General features: G+C 32.8%; 1 protein-coding gene across 1 annotated transcript in view; it reads left to right on the top strand.

Annotated features, from left to right (window-relative positions):
- Positions 1–18,425, top strand: part of LOC143058846 (oxysterol-binding protein-related protein 6-like) — a 65,227-nt gene that overhangs the window by 2,852 nt on the left and 43,950 nt on the right. The window lies entirely within an intron of this gene.

Raw genomic sequence — 18,425 nt, 5'->3', positions numbered from 1 at the left:
AAGGGCCCAAATAAGCATTTTCTTGGTTTTCGCACTATAACTTTAGTTTAAGTTAATAGAAATCTATGAAATTTTGACACAAGGTTTATGACCACAAAAGAACGGTTGGGATTGATTTTGGGAGTTTTGGTTTCAACAGTTTAGGAATTAGGGGCCAAAAAAGGGCCCAAATAAGCATTATTCTTGGTTTTCGCACAATAACTTTAGTTTAAGTAAATAGAAATCAATGAAATTTAAACACAATGTTAATGACTACAAAAGGAAGGTTGGTATTGATTTTGGGAGTTTAGGTCCCAACAGTTTAGGAATTAGGGGCCAAAAAGGGACCCAAATAAGCATTTTTCTTGGTTTTCGCACCATAACGTTAGTATAAGTAAATAGAAATCTATGAAATTTAAACACAAGGTTTATGACCATAAAAGGAAGGTTGGTATTGATTTTGGGAGTTTTGGTCCCAACAGAATAAGGGGCCCAAAGGGTCCAAAATTAAACTTTGTTTGATTTCATCAAAATTGAATAATTGGGGTTCTTTGATATGCTGAATCTAACTGTCATGACTGTGTATGTAGATTCTTAACTTTTGGTCCCGTTTTCAAATTGGTCTACATTAAGGTCCAAAGGGTCCAAAATTAAACTTAGTTTGATTTTGACAAAAAATGAATCAGATAGGTTCTTTGATATGCTGAATCTAAAAATGTACTTAGATTCTTGATTATTGGCCCAGTTTTCAAGTTGGTCCAAATCGGGGTCCAAAATTAAACTTTGTTTGATTTCATCAAAAATTGAATAAATGGGGTTCTTTGATATACCAAATCTAACTGTGTATGTAGATTCTTCATTTTTGGTCCTGTTTTCAAATTGGTCTACACTAAAGTCCAAAGGGTCCAAAATTGAACTTAGTCTGATTTTAAGAAAAATTGAAATCTTGGGGTTCTTTGATATGCTGAATCCAAAAATGTACTTAGATTTTTTATTATGGGCCCAGTTTTCAAGTTGGTCCAAATCAGGATCTGAAATTATTATATTAAGTATTGTGCAATAGCAAGTCTTTTCAATTGCACAGTATTGCGCAATGGCAAGAAATATCTAATTGCACAATATTGTGAAATAGCAAATTTTTTTTAATTAGAGTTATCTTTCTTTGTCCAGAATAGTAAGCAAGAAATATCTAATTGCAAAATATTGTGCAATAGCAAGATTTTTTTTTAATTGGAGTTATCTTTCTTTGTCCAGAATCAACTTAAATCTTTGTTATATACAATATACAATGTATATTCACTTTTTACTACCAACTGATAAATTAAAATAATCTTTACCATTCAGTGATAACAAGCAGTTTTTTTACATCTTAATATTTTATGATGTATTTAAATGAGTAGTTATTGTTGCAAACTCCATTAGAAATTTTAATTGAGATTAGTTTTGGAATAAGGGAAAGGGGGATGTGATTAAAAAAATTGGGTTCAATTTTTATACGACCGCAAAAATTTAAATTTTTGGTGGTATATTGCTATCACGTTGGCGTCGTCGTCTGCGTCGTCGTCGTCGTCGTCCGAATACTTTTAGTTTTCGCACTCTAACTTTAGTAAAAGTGAATAGAAATCAATGAAATTTTAACACAAGGTTTATGACCACGAAAGGAAGGTTGGGATTGATTTTGGGAGTTTTGGTCCCAACATTTTAGGAATTAGGGGCCAAAAAGGGCCCAAATAAGCATTTTCTTGGTTTTCGCACTCTAACTTTAGTAAAAGTGAATAGAAATCAATGAAATTTTAACACAAGGTTTATGACCACGAAAGGAAGGTTGGGATTGATTTTGGGAGTTTTGGTCCCAACATTTTAGGAATTAGGGGCCAAAAAGGGCCCAAATAAGCATTTTCTTGGTTTTCGCACTATAACTTTAGTTTAAGTGAATAGAAATCTTTGAAATTTTGACACAAGGTTTATGACCACAAAAGGAAGGTTGGGATTGATTTTGGGAGTTTTGGTTCCAACAGTTTAGGAATTAAGGGCCAAAAAAGGGCCCAAATAAGCATTATTCTTGGTTTTCGCTTAATAACTTTAGTATAAGTAAATAGAAATCAATGAAATTTTAACACAAGGTTTATGACCACAAAAGGAAGGTTAGGATTGATTTTTGGAGTTGAGGTCACAACAGTTTATGAATTAGGGACCAAAAAGGGGCCCAAATAAGCATTATTTTTGGTTTTTGCACCATATAACTTTAGTATAAGTAAATAGAAATCTGTGAAATTTAAGCACAAGGTTTATGACCATAAAAGGAAGGTTGGGTTTGATTTTGGGAGTTTTGGTCCTAACAAATTAGGATTAAGGGGCCCAAAGGGTCCAAAATTGAACTTTGTGTGATTTCATCAAAAATTGAATAATTGGGGTTCTTTGATATGCCGAATCTAACTATGTATGTAGATTCTTAATTTTTGGTCCCGTTTTCAAATTGGTCTACATTAAGGTCCAAAGGGTCCAAAATTAAACTTAGTTTGATTTTAACAAAAATTGAATCCTTGGGGTTCTTTGATATGCTGAATTTAAAAATGTACTTAGATTTTTAATTATTGGCCTAGTTTTCAAGTTGGTCCAAATGGGGGTCCAAAATTAAACTTTGTTTGATTTCATCAAAAATTGAATAAATGGGTTCTTTGATATGCCAAATCTTACTGTGTATGTAGATTCTTAATTTTTGGTCCAGTTTTCAAATTGGTCTACATTAAGGTCCAAAGGGTCCAAAATTAAACTAAGTTTGATTTTAACAAAAATTAAATTCTTGGGCTTATTTGATATGCTTTATCTAAATATGTACTTTGATTTTTGATTATGTGCCCAGTTTTGAAGTTGGTCCAAATCAGGATTCCATATCAAGTATTGTGCAATAGCAAGAAATTTTCAATTGCACAGTATTGCACAATAGCAAGAAATATCTAATTGCACAATATTGTGCAATAGCAATTAATTTTCAATTGGAGTTATCTTTCTTTGTATAGAATAGTAGTTGATAATATATGTTGGAAATTTGCCAGACATGACTATGATGTCATTTTCTATTTTTATTTGCCAATAACTTTATGTAAATAACTTCATTGGAAATTTGCCAATATAAAATGTTGCTGATGAAGCTTTTTTTCCTTATCTTATCTAAAATGTTTTTAGATAATGTATGTTGGACATTTGCCAGACATGACTATGATGTCATTTTCTATTTTTATTTGCCAATAACCATGATAACTTTATTTAAATAACTTCATTGGAAATTTGCCAATATAAAATGTTGCTGATGAAGTTTTTTTTATTGTTTTATACAATAAACAATGTATATTCACTTTTACTACCAACCAATCTTTACCATTCAGTGATAACAAGCACTTTATTTTACATTTTAATATTTTATGATGTATTTAAAAGAGTAGTTATTGTTGCAAACTCCATTCGAAATTTGAATTGATATCAGTTTTGGAAAAAGGGAAACAGGGATGTGAAAAAAAGGGGGGGGGGGTTTAAATTTTTCTCATTTCAGATTTCATAAATACAAAGAAAATTTCTTCAAACATTTTTTTGAGAGGATTAATATTCAACAGCATAGTGAAATGCTCAAAGGCAAAAAAAACCTTTTAAGTTCATTAGACCACATTCATTCTGTGTCAGAAACCTATGCTGTGTCAACTATTTAATTTTAGATTTAAATAAGTTTGAAGAAGAAATCTTTAATTGATTTGTAAAATCTTGACATTTGTTTTGTGTAAAAAAAAACCAAGTAATGTCAAAAATTTGATCACAATCCAAATTCAGAGCTGTATCACGCTTGAATGTTTTGTCCATACTTGCCCCAACTGTTCAGGGTTCGACCTCTGCGGTCGTATAAAGCTGCGCCCTGCGGAGCACCTGGTTCAATTTGTTTTTATTGAACATACAATGTAGGAGTAAATTAGTAGGTGTTATTTAATAGTACAAGAGTATGTACGTACAAATGTATGTATATTATATATAAAGAAGACAGATTGCTAGCAAAGTCTACCTAAACATGCTAAACTGGAAAACAAATTGTTTACAAAGATATAAAATGTTATGGATCACATGCACTTGTCGATGTAAAAAATATACCCACATAACACATGTTATGTAATACTGTTATTATACATATAGACAAAATATATCATATCAGTATTATATTTTATTTAACAGAAACAAGTGCCTGCATAAATATCAGATTCCACATAGATATAAGGGTCTTGACGCATATGGGGGTCATTAGTTTCTGCATTCTTATATTTTTAGAGCACTTTTCTTTTTCTTTGAAGTTTGAAGATCTTTGGAAATAACATGAATAATGCTTACAATGTATTTTTTAGAATATAATTTTACTAACATTTTTTACTGCAACTAAGTATTTTATTACATGTACATCTTAAACATGTATCTTTATATAGTATATCTATAAAAGGCCATGAAATGACAAAAGTAAAACAATTCAAATTAAACTGTCAATTGTTCTTGAACAATTGAGAGGTCTTTCCTTTTTTAATGTAAAATACATGTTCCAACAGACGTAGAATGTATTGAAAAGGTCAAGGTCAACCTTAAAAAGCTCGAAAACACACTAAAAATCCTTTAAATAAGGTTAAAAACACTAAATTCGCTATCTGGGACATGACCTTGACCTTTGACCTTTTGACCTTTGTCAAGGTCATTGGTCCCCAATGCCATTACTGAAGACCTTAAGGGTCTAGGACCTTTGGTTATATAGTAAAAGCTGATTTTGTCTTTTCAAAAACCTAAAACAGGGGTTATGCCCCTTATAGAAAGGTCAAATCTCTTTGGTCAAAATGTAACAAAGTTGCGCCATAATGACCCAAACATTTTCCACCATTTAAAACTTCTGTGAGTATAATGGTTTCTGAGATTATCCCATAACAAGGTGTTAGGTCAAAGGTCAAGGTCAACATACAAATTTGACCTTGAGGTATTTTTTAAAGATACATGAAATGATGATGATTGGTGAAGATCCTATGTGTCTACGACTTACGGTTTCTGAGTTTTGGTGGCCAACCGACACCGGTTAATTTTCATAGGGGCATAACCCTACCAATGAGTCGTTGAATCTTTTCGATCCAAATGTAACGAAGAACCGGGGTCTGGTCCTGAACAAATTTCACCCTTCATTTTTTTTCTACCTATTACGGTTACGGTGTTGGAACGATAACAAGGTTTTTGGGTTTCGGAGGGATTTCTCCGAACCGACAAAATATTTCGACTCACAGGGTGAGTTCCGGATAGGTATTCATGACACCGATACAAAGTGTGAACATGAAAGCGACACGTCTTACGGTTACGGAGGGAAATTTTGTCAAAGTTTGGCGGAACAAGAATAATAATAATAATAATTAAACTGTCAATTGTTCTTGAACAATTGAGAGGTCTTTCCTTTTTTGTAATGTAAAATACATGTTCCTAAAGACGTAGAATGTATTGAAAAGGTCAAGGTCAACCTTAAAAAGCTCGAAAACACACTAAAAATCCTTTATATAAGGTTAAAAACACTAAATTCGCTATCTGGGACATGACCTTGACCTTTGACCTTTTGACCTTTGTCAAGGTCATTAGTCTCCAATGGCATTACAGAAGACCCCAAGGGTCTAGGACCTTTGGTTATATAGTAAAAGCTGATTTTGTCTTTTCAGAAACCTAAAACAGGGGTTATGCCCCTTATAGAAAGGTCAAATCTCTTCGGTCAAAATGTAACAAAGTTGCGCCGTAATGACCCAAACATTTTCCACTATTTAAAACTTCTGTAAGTATAATGGTTTCTGAGATTATCCCATAACAAGGTGTTAGGTCAAAGGTCAAGGTCAACATACAAATTTGACCTTGAGGTATTTTTCAAAGATACATGAATTGATGATGATTGGTGAAGATCCTAGGTGTCTACGACTTACGGTTTCTGAGTTTTGGTGACCAACCGACATCGGTTAATTTTCATAGGGGCATAACCCTACCAATGAGTCGTTGAATCTTTTCGATCCAAATGTAACGAAGAACCAGGGTCTGGTCCTTAACAGATTTCACCCTTTGTTTTTTTTCTACCTATTACGGTTACGGTGTTGGAACGATAACAAGGTTTTTGGGTTTCGGAGGGATTACTCCGAACCGACAAAATATTTCGACTCACAGGGTGAGTTCCGGATAGGTATTCATGACACCGATACAAAGTGTGAACATGAAAGCGACACGTCTTACGGTTACGGAGGGAAATTTTGTCAAAGTTTGGCGGAACAAGAAGAATAATAATAATAATAATAATAATAATAATAATTAAAATGTCAATTGTTCTTGAACAATTGAGAGGTCTTTCCTTTTGTAATGTAAAATACATGTTCCAATAGACGTAGAATGTACTGAAAAGCTTTAAAACACACTGAAAATCCTTTAAATTAGGTCAAAAACACATAATTCGCTATATGGGACATGACCTTGACCTTTGACCTTTTGACCTTTGTCAAGGTCATTAGTCCCCAATGTCATTGCTGAAGACCCCATGGGTCTAGGACCTTTGGTTATATAGTAAAAGCTGATTTTGTCTTTTCAGAAACCTAAATCAGGGGTTATGCCCCTTACAGAAAGGTCAAACCTCTTTGGTCAAAAGTAAAAAAGTTGCGCCTAAATAATCCAAACATTTTCCACTATTCAAAACTTCTGTAATTATAATGGTTTCTGAGATTATCCCATAACAAGGTGTTAGGTCAAAGGTCAAGGTCAACATACACATTTGACCTTGAGGTATTTTTCAAAGTCACATGAATTGATGATGAATGGTGAAGATCCGAGGTGTCTACGACTTACGGTTTCTGAGTTTTGGTGGCCAACCGACACCGGTTAATTTTCATAGGGGCATAACCCTACCAATGAGTCGTTGAATCTTTTCGATCCAAATGTAACGAAGAACCGGGGTCTGGTCCTGAACAAATTTCACCCTTTGTTTTTTTTCTACCTATTACGGTTACGGTGTTGGAACGATAACAAGGTTTTTGGGTTTCGGAGGGATTACTCCGAACCGACAAAATATTTCGACTCACAGGGTGAGTTCCAGATAGGTATTCATGACACCTATACAAAGTGTGAATATGAAAGCGACACGTCTTACGGTTAACGCGGCTAAATTTGTCAAAGTTTGGCGGAAAAAGAATAATAATAATTAAAATGTCAATTGTTCTTGAACAATTGAGAGGTCTTTCCTTTTATAATGCAAAATATATGTTCCAATAGACGTAGAATGTATTGAAAAGCTTTAAAACACACTGAAAATCCTTTAAATAAGGTCAAAAACACATAATTCGCTATATGGGACATGACCTTGACCTTTGACCTTTTGACCTTTGTCAAGGTCATTAGTCCCCAATGTCATTGCTGAAGACCCCATGGGTCTAGGACTTTTGGTTATATAGTAAAAGCTGATTTTGTCTTTTCTGAAACCTAAATCAGGGGTTATGCCCCTTACAGAAAGGTCAAACCTCTTTGGTCAAAATGTAACAAAGTTGCGCCTAAATAACCCAAACATTTTCCACTATTCAAAACTTCTGTAAGTATAATGGTTTCTGAGATTATCCCATAACAAGGTGTTAGGTCAAAGGTCAAGGTCAACATACACATTTGACCTTGAGGTATTTTTCAAAGTCACATGAATTGATGATGAATGGTGAAGATCCTAGGTGTCTACAACTTACGGTTTCTGAGTTTTGGTGGCCAACCGACACCGGTTAATTTTCATAGGGGCATAACCCTACCAATGAGTCGTTGAATCTTTTCGATCCAAATGTAACGAAGAACCGGGGTCTGGTCCTGAACAAATTTCACCCTTTGTTTTTTTTTCTACCTATTACGGTTACGGTGTTGGAACGATAACAAGGTTTTTGGGTTTCGGAGGGATTACTCCGAACCGACAAAATATTTCGACTAACAGGGTGAGTTCTGGATAGGTATTCATGACACCGATACAAAGTGTGAACATGAAAGCGATACGTCTTACGGTTAAGGCTGCTAACTTCGTCAAAGTTTGGCGGAAGAATAATAATAATAATAATAAACAGAAGAAATACAGTAAGGTCTTTCCCTTTTGTAAAAGGAAAGACCTTAATAATTAAACTGTCAATTGTTCTTGAACAATTGAGAGGTCTTTCCTTTTGTAATGTAAAATACATGTTCCAATAGAAGTAGAATGTATTGAAAAGCTTTATTACACACTAAAAACCCTTTCAATAAGGTCAAAAAAACATAATCCGCTATTTGGGACATGACCTTGACCTTTGACCTGTTGACCTTTATTAAGGTCAATAGTCCCCAATGTCCTGAACATTTTGCACTATTTACTATTTCTGTAAGTATAATAGTTTTTGAGATATCCAATAAAAAGTGAAAGGTCAAAGGTCAAGGTCAACCTTAAAAAGCTTTAAAACACACTAAAAATCCTTCATATAAGGTTTAAAACACTAAATTTGCTATCTGGGACATGACCTTGACCTTTGACCTTTTGACTTTTGTCAAGGTCATTAGTCCCCAATGACATTACTGAAGACCCCAAGGATCTATGACCTTTGGTTATATAGTAAAAGCTGATTTTGTCTTTTCAGAAACCTAAAACAGGCTTTATGCCCCTTAAAAAAGGTCAAATCTCTTCGGTCACAATGTAACAAAGTTGCGCCATAATGACCCAAACATTTTCCACTATTTAAAACTGCTGTAAGTATAATGGTTTCTGAGATTATTCCATAACAAGGTGTTAGGTCAAAGGTCAAGGTCAACATACAAATTTGACCTTGAGGTATTTTTCAAAGATACATGAATTGATGATGATTGGTGAAGATCCTAGGTGTCTACGACTTACGGTTTCTGAGTTTTGGTGGCCAACCGACACCGGTTAATTTTCATAGGGGCATAACCCTACCAATGAGTCGTTGAATCTTTTCGATCCAAATGTAACGAAGAACCGGGGTCTGGTCCTGAACAAATTTCACCCTTTGTTTTTTGTCTACCTATTACGGTTACGGTGTTGGAACGATAACAAGGTTTTTGGCTTTCGGAGGGATTACTCCGAACCGACAAAATATTTCGACTCACAGGGTGAGTTCCAGATAGGTATTCATGACACCGATACAAAGTGTGAACATGAAAGCGACACGTCTTACGGTTAACGCGGCTAAATTTGTTAAAGTTTGGCGGAAAAAGAATAATAATAATAATAATAATAATAAACAGAAGAAATACAGTAAGGTCTTTCCCTTTTGTAAAAGGAAAGACCTTAATAATTAAAATGTCAATTGTTCTTGAACAATTGAGAGGTCTTTCCTTTTCGAAATGTAAAGTACATGTTGCAATAGGCGTAGAATGCATTGAAAAGCTCTCAAACACACATAAAACCGCTAAAAAATGACAAAAACAATAAATTCGATAATTTGGACATGACCTTGACTTTTGACCTTGTGACCTTTGTGAAGGTCATTGGTCCACAATGTCATTGTAAAAGACCCCATGGGTCTAGGACTTTTCGTTCAAGAGTTAAAGCTAATTTTACCTTTTCAGAAACCGTTAACGGCGGTTATGCCCCTTAAGAATATGTCAAATCCTTTCGGTCAAAATGTAAAAAAGTTGTGCCTCAGTCACCTTAACATTTTTCACTGTTTACTATTTCTGTAAGATTAACCGTTTTTGAGATATCGACTAAAAAGTTGAAAGGTCAAAGGTCAAGGTCAACCTTAAAAACACTTAAAACACACTCAAAATGCTTAAAATAAGGTCAAAAACAGATAATTCGCTATCTGGGACATGACCTTGACCTTTGACCTTGTGACCTTTGTCAAGGTCATTAGTCCCCAATGTCATTGGTGAAGACCCCACGGGTCTAGGACCTTTGGTTATATAGTAAAAGCTGATTTTGTCTTTTCAGAAACCTAAATCAGGGGTTATGCCCCTTACAGAAAGGTCAAATCTCTTCGGTCAAAATGTAACAAAGTTGCGCCATAATGACCCAAACATTTTCCACTATTTAAAACTTCTGTAAGTATAATGGTTTCTGAGATTATCCCATAACAAGGTGTTAGGTCAAAGGTCAAGGTCAACATACAAATTTGACCTTGAGGTATTTTTCAAAGATACATGAATTGATGATGAATGGTGAAGATCCTAGGTGTCTACGACTTACGGTTTCTGAGTTTTGGTGGCCAACCGACACCGGTTAATTTTCAGAGGGGCATAACCCTACCAATGAGTCGTTGAATCTTTTCGATCCAAATGTAACGAAGAACCGGGGTCTGGTCCTGAACAAATTTCACCCTTTGTTTTTTTTCTACCTATTACGGTTACGGTGTTGGAACGATAACAAGGTTTTTGGGTTTCGGAGGGATAACTCCGAACCGACAAAATATTTCGACTAACAGGGTGAGTTCCAGATAGGTATTCATGACACCGATACAAAGTGTGAACATGAAAGCGACACGTCTTACGGTTAACGCGGCTAAATTTGTCAAAGTTTGGCGGAAAAAGAATAATAATAATAATAATAATAATAATAATAATAATAAACAGAAGAAATACAGTAAGGTCTTTCCCTTTTGTAAAAGGAAAGACCTTAATAATAATCAGAAGAAATACAGTAAGGTCTTTCCCTTTAGTAAAAGGAAAGACCTTAATGAGAAATCTAACAGCCTAATTTATGAACAAAAAAATGCACAAAAAAACCAGATATATACATGTTTAGGTAAACCCATTCCAGCTATATGTAACTGTCATAGATACTACATTGTACCTAAGTACTACTAAATAGCAATTTGAAGAAAATAATTATCTTGTAAGAAATTAACACACAATTGAAACAAATTACAAATGAACCAATAGAAGGCAATGAGATCAATAAACCATCAGACATAATTAATCTATAGGGATCTTCTTATTGTCCTCAGCTTAATCACCTGTGGGCATTGGATTGAAGGCAATGGTCAATTAGGAATCATTCTTCTTGTAACAAGAATATAACTGAAAGCAGATTCAGATTCAATATTTTATTATAGTGTCACATGTACAAGTATATATGAATCAGGAATCTGAAAAAAGGGGGATGGTGCTTCCCCATAGTCCCCAAATCTAGACAAAGTCTAGAGCTGGATTAACCATAAATAAAGCTCCATACACCCTTTTCCCCTAAATTTGTCACTGATATATTTATATATTTAGATTAGCAGAATAACATATTTAACCGTTAAAACATTTTCAATGGTATGCATCAACATTAAAAAAAATGAACATCTAGACTTTTAAGACACAATATATATATACATACTTGTACTTTTACACATGTACATTTATAATATGTATACACGTATGCAGTATCGTATATTTTCTTTACAAATAAAAACAAATAAGCGTTTTAAGAAGCTGTAAATGTAGTAATAATAATTTTTAAAGAAGGCAAATTTTTAACATGTTTAAGAAAAAACATTTTTTTTTAATGTGAACTTTTAGAAGCATGATAAGAAAAAATTATTTATCTATTAATGATTTTCATATTTCATCTGAAATATATTTTTAATATAAACATGCTAAAATGTATACAATTTACATGTACATGATGCTCATAATTACATTGGTATATATATATATATATATATATATATGTAATTTAAAGCTCTGTCATCATGGTCAACAAAAATACCAAAAGTACAAAAAAACGTCTCAATTTCAAAAAAAGGGCTTTCAATATAACTTGAATACAACCTTTTTTGGCATTCAGATTGTGTTGCATTGTACTTTGTCCTTACTCTTTTAAACCCTAAATACAAGTTGTTTAGGATCTAATCACAATGAATCATTCATGTATGATCAAAGCCATTCAAGAAATATTTCAAGTCTTGATTTTTCTCTGTGTTCATTTTGGCAGTAAAGTACACATGAATAATCTAGTCATATATATGGGTCAGGATCCCTAATGGACCTTGAGATGAGCATGATGAGGAACTCAGATGACGTAATTAAAAAAAATATTAGTCTGCCATACAATTGTGGATGCTGTGATTTTAAAAATGAACATAAATGAACAATAAGAACTGTTTTATAGAGCTGATGTGATGAGAAAAGAAATATGTAAATTTGACATGTACTAAATTATTAGAAAGGACATTTTTTTTATTGAATTTTATGATCAGAATTTTGGGATTATTTCATGAGGAGAGTGACATTTTTCAACATCTTCCGGGGGTCAAGCAATTTGCGAAAAAAGTAATCTCACTTGCCACCCCAAAAATTTAACCAGAAATGTATAATTGTACCAGCTTTGATATGAGCCATCATGTTCAAGTAAACGATATGGACTGAGTAACGGAGGAAAACGTTACCATTACCGCTTATGGAGAATTAATTGTAAATGTTGACCCATATGTTTCCCAGTAGAACTATCATATATGTACCTAGTATTGAGGTTATTGTTCTTGAATTTCGTTGTATGATTCAGCCTCAATTGCAATTGTACAATCTTTTTTTTAATTTAGTACATTTTGCTTGACACTGAAACCCTGCATATTCCATCTGATGATCTGAAGTAAGTTTCTTAAATGACATACTCATCTGGTCTCTGTTACATGGGTACTGCTACATGTACAAGGCCCTGGGTAAAACACTACTTAAACATTTATACATAAAAGTTTTGAAAGCAATTTAAGCTTTTAACTGTAAGCGTTTTTTTACTTATTATAAAAACTTCTTGAATGAGTTCTCCCATATGAATCACAGTGTTAATGTGTTTGTTTTGCTTCATCTATTTTTCCTTGACATGATTACAATTTCAGTAAAACTATTACGGGGGTGTTTAATGACCTTGGCTATCCATAAAGGTCTCGCTCTATCAGTTCAATGATTTCATGAATGAAGTACATGTATATTATATATATTTACTTAATAAGAAAGTTGTATATACATGTACATATGTATCAATTGATTTTATTGAAATGTTATTTGTTTTGAACTCAATTTATAATGATACTGTTAAATGTTTATGCCATTCAAAGCCCTTAATTTAAGTATAATAAAATCTTCTTCTTCTTCTCCTTCAGTCTATTAATTAATCAAGTGACTCATGGAATAAGATTTAAATTTCTCAACTAGGTCACAACCATCCGCAATATGAAAATTAGGATAAGCATATGGGTACAATGTATTTTCATGAAAGTTAAACTTTAGGGGCCCAACCTAAATTTCAGTAGTATTGGCTGCTGGCCATGGGCCCTTGCTAATCTTTTCCCCTTGGCTGTCTCTTCTTATTTGTGATATTTAGGTAAGTGATAATCAGTAGTTTCATCTAATGTCAGTACATGTAGGTATTAGATGTATCCTTTCTTAAAAGTGTTATAGCCCTGAAGTTATGAGATGACTACATCAGATTTACAAAGAAGTAATAAATAATTATTTATCTTTTCACTAGTTCTTAAAAGGGCAATCAATTTTCATAAATGGGGAATACTCACTAAAATACTGTCATTATCTGGACTCAATATTTTCTAGATGCAGTATTACTTTCAGATCATGTTTCATAAGTTATGGATTTTGAAGAAATCCTACATGTCCTAATTGCATCCATTTTTCTGTCGTCAAATGGATACATTAGTCATGTTAGTACTGCTTTTGTATGGTATTATGAATGGCTGTTCTATCTTGTGTTTTTCTAGTTTAGTGCATTGCCAATACCTAAACCTTTTGCTGGTAAATGATTAAAACTTTTATGTTAATGTTGATACATCTACATGTAATAAAATTGAGAAAGGAAATGTGTCAAAGCTACAATAGAATACATTGTTAAAAACAAGCATATAAAAGAGGGACGAAAGATACCAAAGGGACAGTCAAACTCATAAATCTAAAACAAACTGACAACGCCATGGCTAAAAATGAAAAAGACAAACAGAAAAACAATAGTACACATGACACAACATAGAAAACTAAAGAATAAACAACACGAACCCCACATATATGTTGTTTTAGTTATATGGGAAATATTATACCTTTCATCTTCTATTGTTTTCATAAGATTTTTGATGTAATATACATGTACATAGTTCATGTAGTTAACTGTAGTGGAATGCACATCTTGACTACATCATAATAAGGTGATTACAATCTTCAAACACTTGAGAAACAACTTGTTGAGAAAACAAACATGTGTTATAGGGTAGTTTTTTGTATTTAAAGTTTTTTATGTCATTTTTTGAAAACATTTTATTTTGATTTTATTAAAAGGAAAATTGTAAAATTATTATGTCAGGTAAATTTTGTTCTGTCAGCATGTCACTAATTACTCAAGTCAAAAGTAATATAATTAACTTATCTTTTAATTAGCTTAATTAAATTGACACTATTCTTAGTTTTTACCTTTGGCAGTTTCGTAGTAAATTTTGATTACTCAAATTACATAAATTTATAGTTAGTAATACTCGTCATAATTTGAGCTTTTATTCGATGTGCTATATATTGGACCATCAACTTTTTTGAATTAATTGAAGTCACGATGTAGTCACAATGTAGTCATGATGTAGTTACCAGTGTAGTCTCGTCGGTGTGATCCAGATAGGAGTGCTTCAAAAACCAACCAGGCTCAGCTACTCAGGAGAAACCCGTACTCAAAAGACAGCTCAACACAACAGTAACTATTCAAGCCAGACAACATCAATTTGGAATATTACGAACATTTTGGACTTAACTTTAACTGTGAATTAGTGAAATTAGTGACTTTATTATTTGGAACATTTGAACTTTATTTATTTGTAAATTGTTTCGGCAGCATTATTATTATTTGGACCAGCTACTATATAAAATTGTTACAACTTGCTGCTTGCTTTATAGTTTTGCCTGCCATTGCTTAAGTCTTGCGAAAGACTGACCCCCTGTGCCTTGGGCTGTGCATGTTCGATAGTCCCCCTTAAACTCGACGTGTATTGGCTCTTGGTGACAGATTTGGTGGAGGACCCGGGCATCTTTTCGATCCATTTAGCTTTGGCATGGCATTATTATTAGCAACAGCTTTCAAAATTACTTTTAAATTATCTACTTTCAAAATTTGTGAAGGAATTTCATAAATAAAATTCAACTGAAGGAACAGCAGAGAATGAGAATCGACTATTGAAGCTAAGTAACTTATTGGAATATTATTTATTATTTTATCTTTACAGTTATATTTTTTTTTTTTAGTTTCAGCAAATATTGTGCAAGATTGAATCTAAATAGATTAAAATTAAAAATTAGTTTTAAATCTGTAAAAAGCAATTGGTAGTATTCAATTGGATTTTCCTTCATAGTCTACCATTTGCAGAAGTCTAATTATAATCTTGTTTAGTTTCAGTTTTCAACTTTAAAAGTTGCTGTACCAAAGTTGGCAAACTAATTGTAAAGAAAGACAACTGCAGTGTGTGAACAAAATAGAACTACTACAGAGACTAAAGATAAGTAGCTTTTGAAATAATAATATTCATGATAATTCTTGAAACTAAATTGCTAGTTATCAAAGCAAAACGTTTCTTCAAAGAAAAGTTGTGAATATATAATTTATTGAGACTGCTAATAAATTCAAGAAATTTTTTAGTTTTACACACATTTTTTTGTAGCATATTGCCTTTATTTTGTGAATAGATTTTATCTAATATAGCAAAAAATTCTTTCAGTAGAAGTCATGGGAAAGAAAAGAATTAAGAATATATGGTGCCATAGAAGATCAAAATGTGCAAGCCTTCCCACCTTTACAGCAGAGAATCATTTGTAAAAGAAGAACACACTGGACACAGAATCAGCATCACATCTTTAGAAATAGCAACGACAGTTATGGCAGAAAGCTTTCAACACCGGGTTCAAAGATCATTGTCTACTCCATACAGTTGTCAGAAAAGGCCAAGAAAATTAACTTGTCATTCAATTGCCGCTTTCCAAGGAACCATCGTGACAGATACTGAAGTCCTGCATGCATGACCACTTGAAGAATGTCATGTTCTTGATCGGACGTTTGCTGCCATTCTATTAACGTACCTCTGGATTATCAGTTTACTTGATAGTAAATAAACCAGTAGATTCAAACTTGTAGAGTGTATTAGCTGAAAAATGTACCTTCAAATCAAGACCACGTTCTTCTGAAGTCACAGCAACCAACCGTCATGACAATAGTGAGAATAAAAAGGAACAGCATGAACAGTGGTGAAATACCATAGCTAAAGAGTGTTTGTAATCTGAACTTATTTTTATGCTGATAATGATTTGTTTTAAAGACTCCTAGATTTAGTGTATTATGAATATTTTTTGAGTGTTAATGTAGTAATCAGAATGATTATTGTTGATTCTTTAAAAAGAAAACAAAGTGTTGTGTAATTGAAATGATGTCAATTTTTATCACAAGATATATATAAATATATATTTTTACTTCCAACTAATATAGTAAATATTGTGAATGTCTTGAATGTATATGCTTAATATAAATAGCAATGTTTTTTTTTATCAATGTTTGTATGATTTCTTTTTGTGATTCTTTAGCTTGTGAATGTACTGGTAAATCAAATGGTGTATAGCTGGATTGACCACTCAGTTTTACACCATGCACCTGTATAAGACTTGGTCATCTTTTGCAAGTTGCACCCAGTATATTTGTGTGTGAGGATGAGTATCTGTGTTTTATCTTCTTTTTAAATATGTAATGTTCTATGTGTTATTCTGTTTTATGTAATCACAATGACTTATTATCATGATTATCAACTTAGTTAATGTTCAGATTTTATATTGTATTTTTTTTTTAAATCCACTGCATTCTTTGAGATAATCTTTTGTTTTTTAATGTTTGAGGACAAACATATTTGAGCGGAGGGAAATATGTTATAGGGTAGTTTTTTGTATTTAAAGTTTTTTATGTCATTTTTTGAAAACATTTTATTTTGATTTTATTAAAAGGAAAATTGTAAAATTATTATGTCAGGTAAATTTTGTTCTGTCAGCATGTCACTAATTACTCAAGTCAAAAGTAATATAATTAACTTATCTTTTAATTAGCTTAATTAAATTGACACTATTCTTAGTTTTTACCTTTGGCAGTTTCGTAGTAAATTTTGATTACTCAAATTACATAAATTTATAGTTAGTAATACTCGTCATAATTTGAGCTTTTATTCGATGTGCTATATATTGGACCATCAACTTTTTTGAATTAATTGAAGTCACGATGTAGTCACAATGTAGTCATGATGTAGTTACCAGTGTAGTCTCGTCGGTGTGATCCAGATAGGAGTGCTTCAAAAACCAACCAGGCTCAGCTACTCAGGAGAAACCCGTACTCAAAAGACAGCTCAACACAACAGTAACTATTCAAGCCAGACAACATCAATTTGGAATATTACGAACATTTTGGACTTAACTTTAACTGTGAATTAGTGAAATTAGTGACTTTATTATTTGGAACATTTGAACTTTATTTATTTGTAAATTGTTTCGGCAGCATTATTATTATTTGGACCAGCTACTATATAAAATTGTTACAACTTGCTGCTTGCTTTATAGTTTTGCCTGCCATTGCTTAAGTCTTGCGAAAGACTGACCCCCTGTGCCTTGGGCTGTGCATGTTCGATAGTCCCCCTTAAACTCGACGTGTATTGGCTCTTGGTGACAGATTTGGTGGAGGACCCGGGCATCTTTTCGATCCATTTAGCTTTGGCATGGCATTATTATTAGCAACAGCTTTCAAAATTACTTTTAAATTATCTACTTTCAAAATTTGTGAAGGAATTTCATAAATAAAATTCAACTGAAGGAACAGCAGAGAATGAGAATCGACTATTGAAGCTAAGTAACTTATTGGAATATTATTTATTATTTTATCTTTACAGTTATATTCAAATCTTTATAGTTTTGCCTGCCATTGCTTAAGTCTTGCGAAAGACTGACCCCCTGTGCCTTGGGCGGTGCATGTTCGATAGTCCCCCTTAAACTCGACGTGCATTGGCTCTTGGTGACAGATTTATCAGGGTCTAAAAGGGGATCCTTAATTTCTTTTTCTTTCAGTTTTAAGACTGTTTTTCTGTATTAGTTAATTTTTTATTTTGTCCATCAATCTCTATTCTTTGTACGTGAGTATTTCAGTATCCAAGCATTTTCTTTTCTTTTTATTTCAGTACCCCATTATTCTCTATTTTTTATATTTTTTGCCCATCTTTCTCAATTCTTATTTTTTTAAGCCATTTATTTTGCACTCTTTGCTCATTATTCTTAATTATGTAATACCAAACAAGACCCTTATATTATGAAGTGCATCTTATTCTGTGTTAAAGGTATGCACATATACAAATGTACATGTGCATATAGAAGTTTTTCATGGAATATGGTTATGAAATGATTTTCTGTCGATTTGTCATTAAGAC

This window comes from Mytilus galloprovincialis, chromosome 14 (genome assembly GCF_965363235.1).
Source record: "Mytilus galloprovincialis chromosome 14, xbMytGall1.hap1.1, whole genome shotgun sequence".
Lineage (NCBI taxonomy): Eukaryota > Metazoa > Mollusca > Bivalvia > Mytilida > Mytilidae > Mytilus > Mytilus galloprovincialis.
This window is presented reverse-complemented; position numbering and strand designations above follow the sequence as displayed.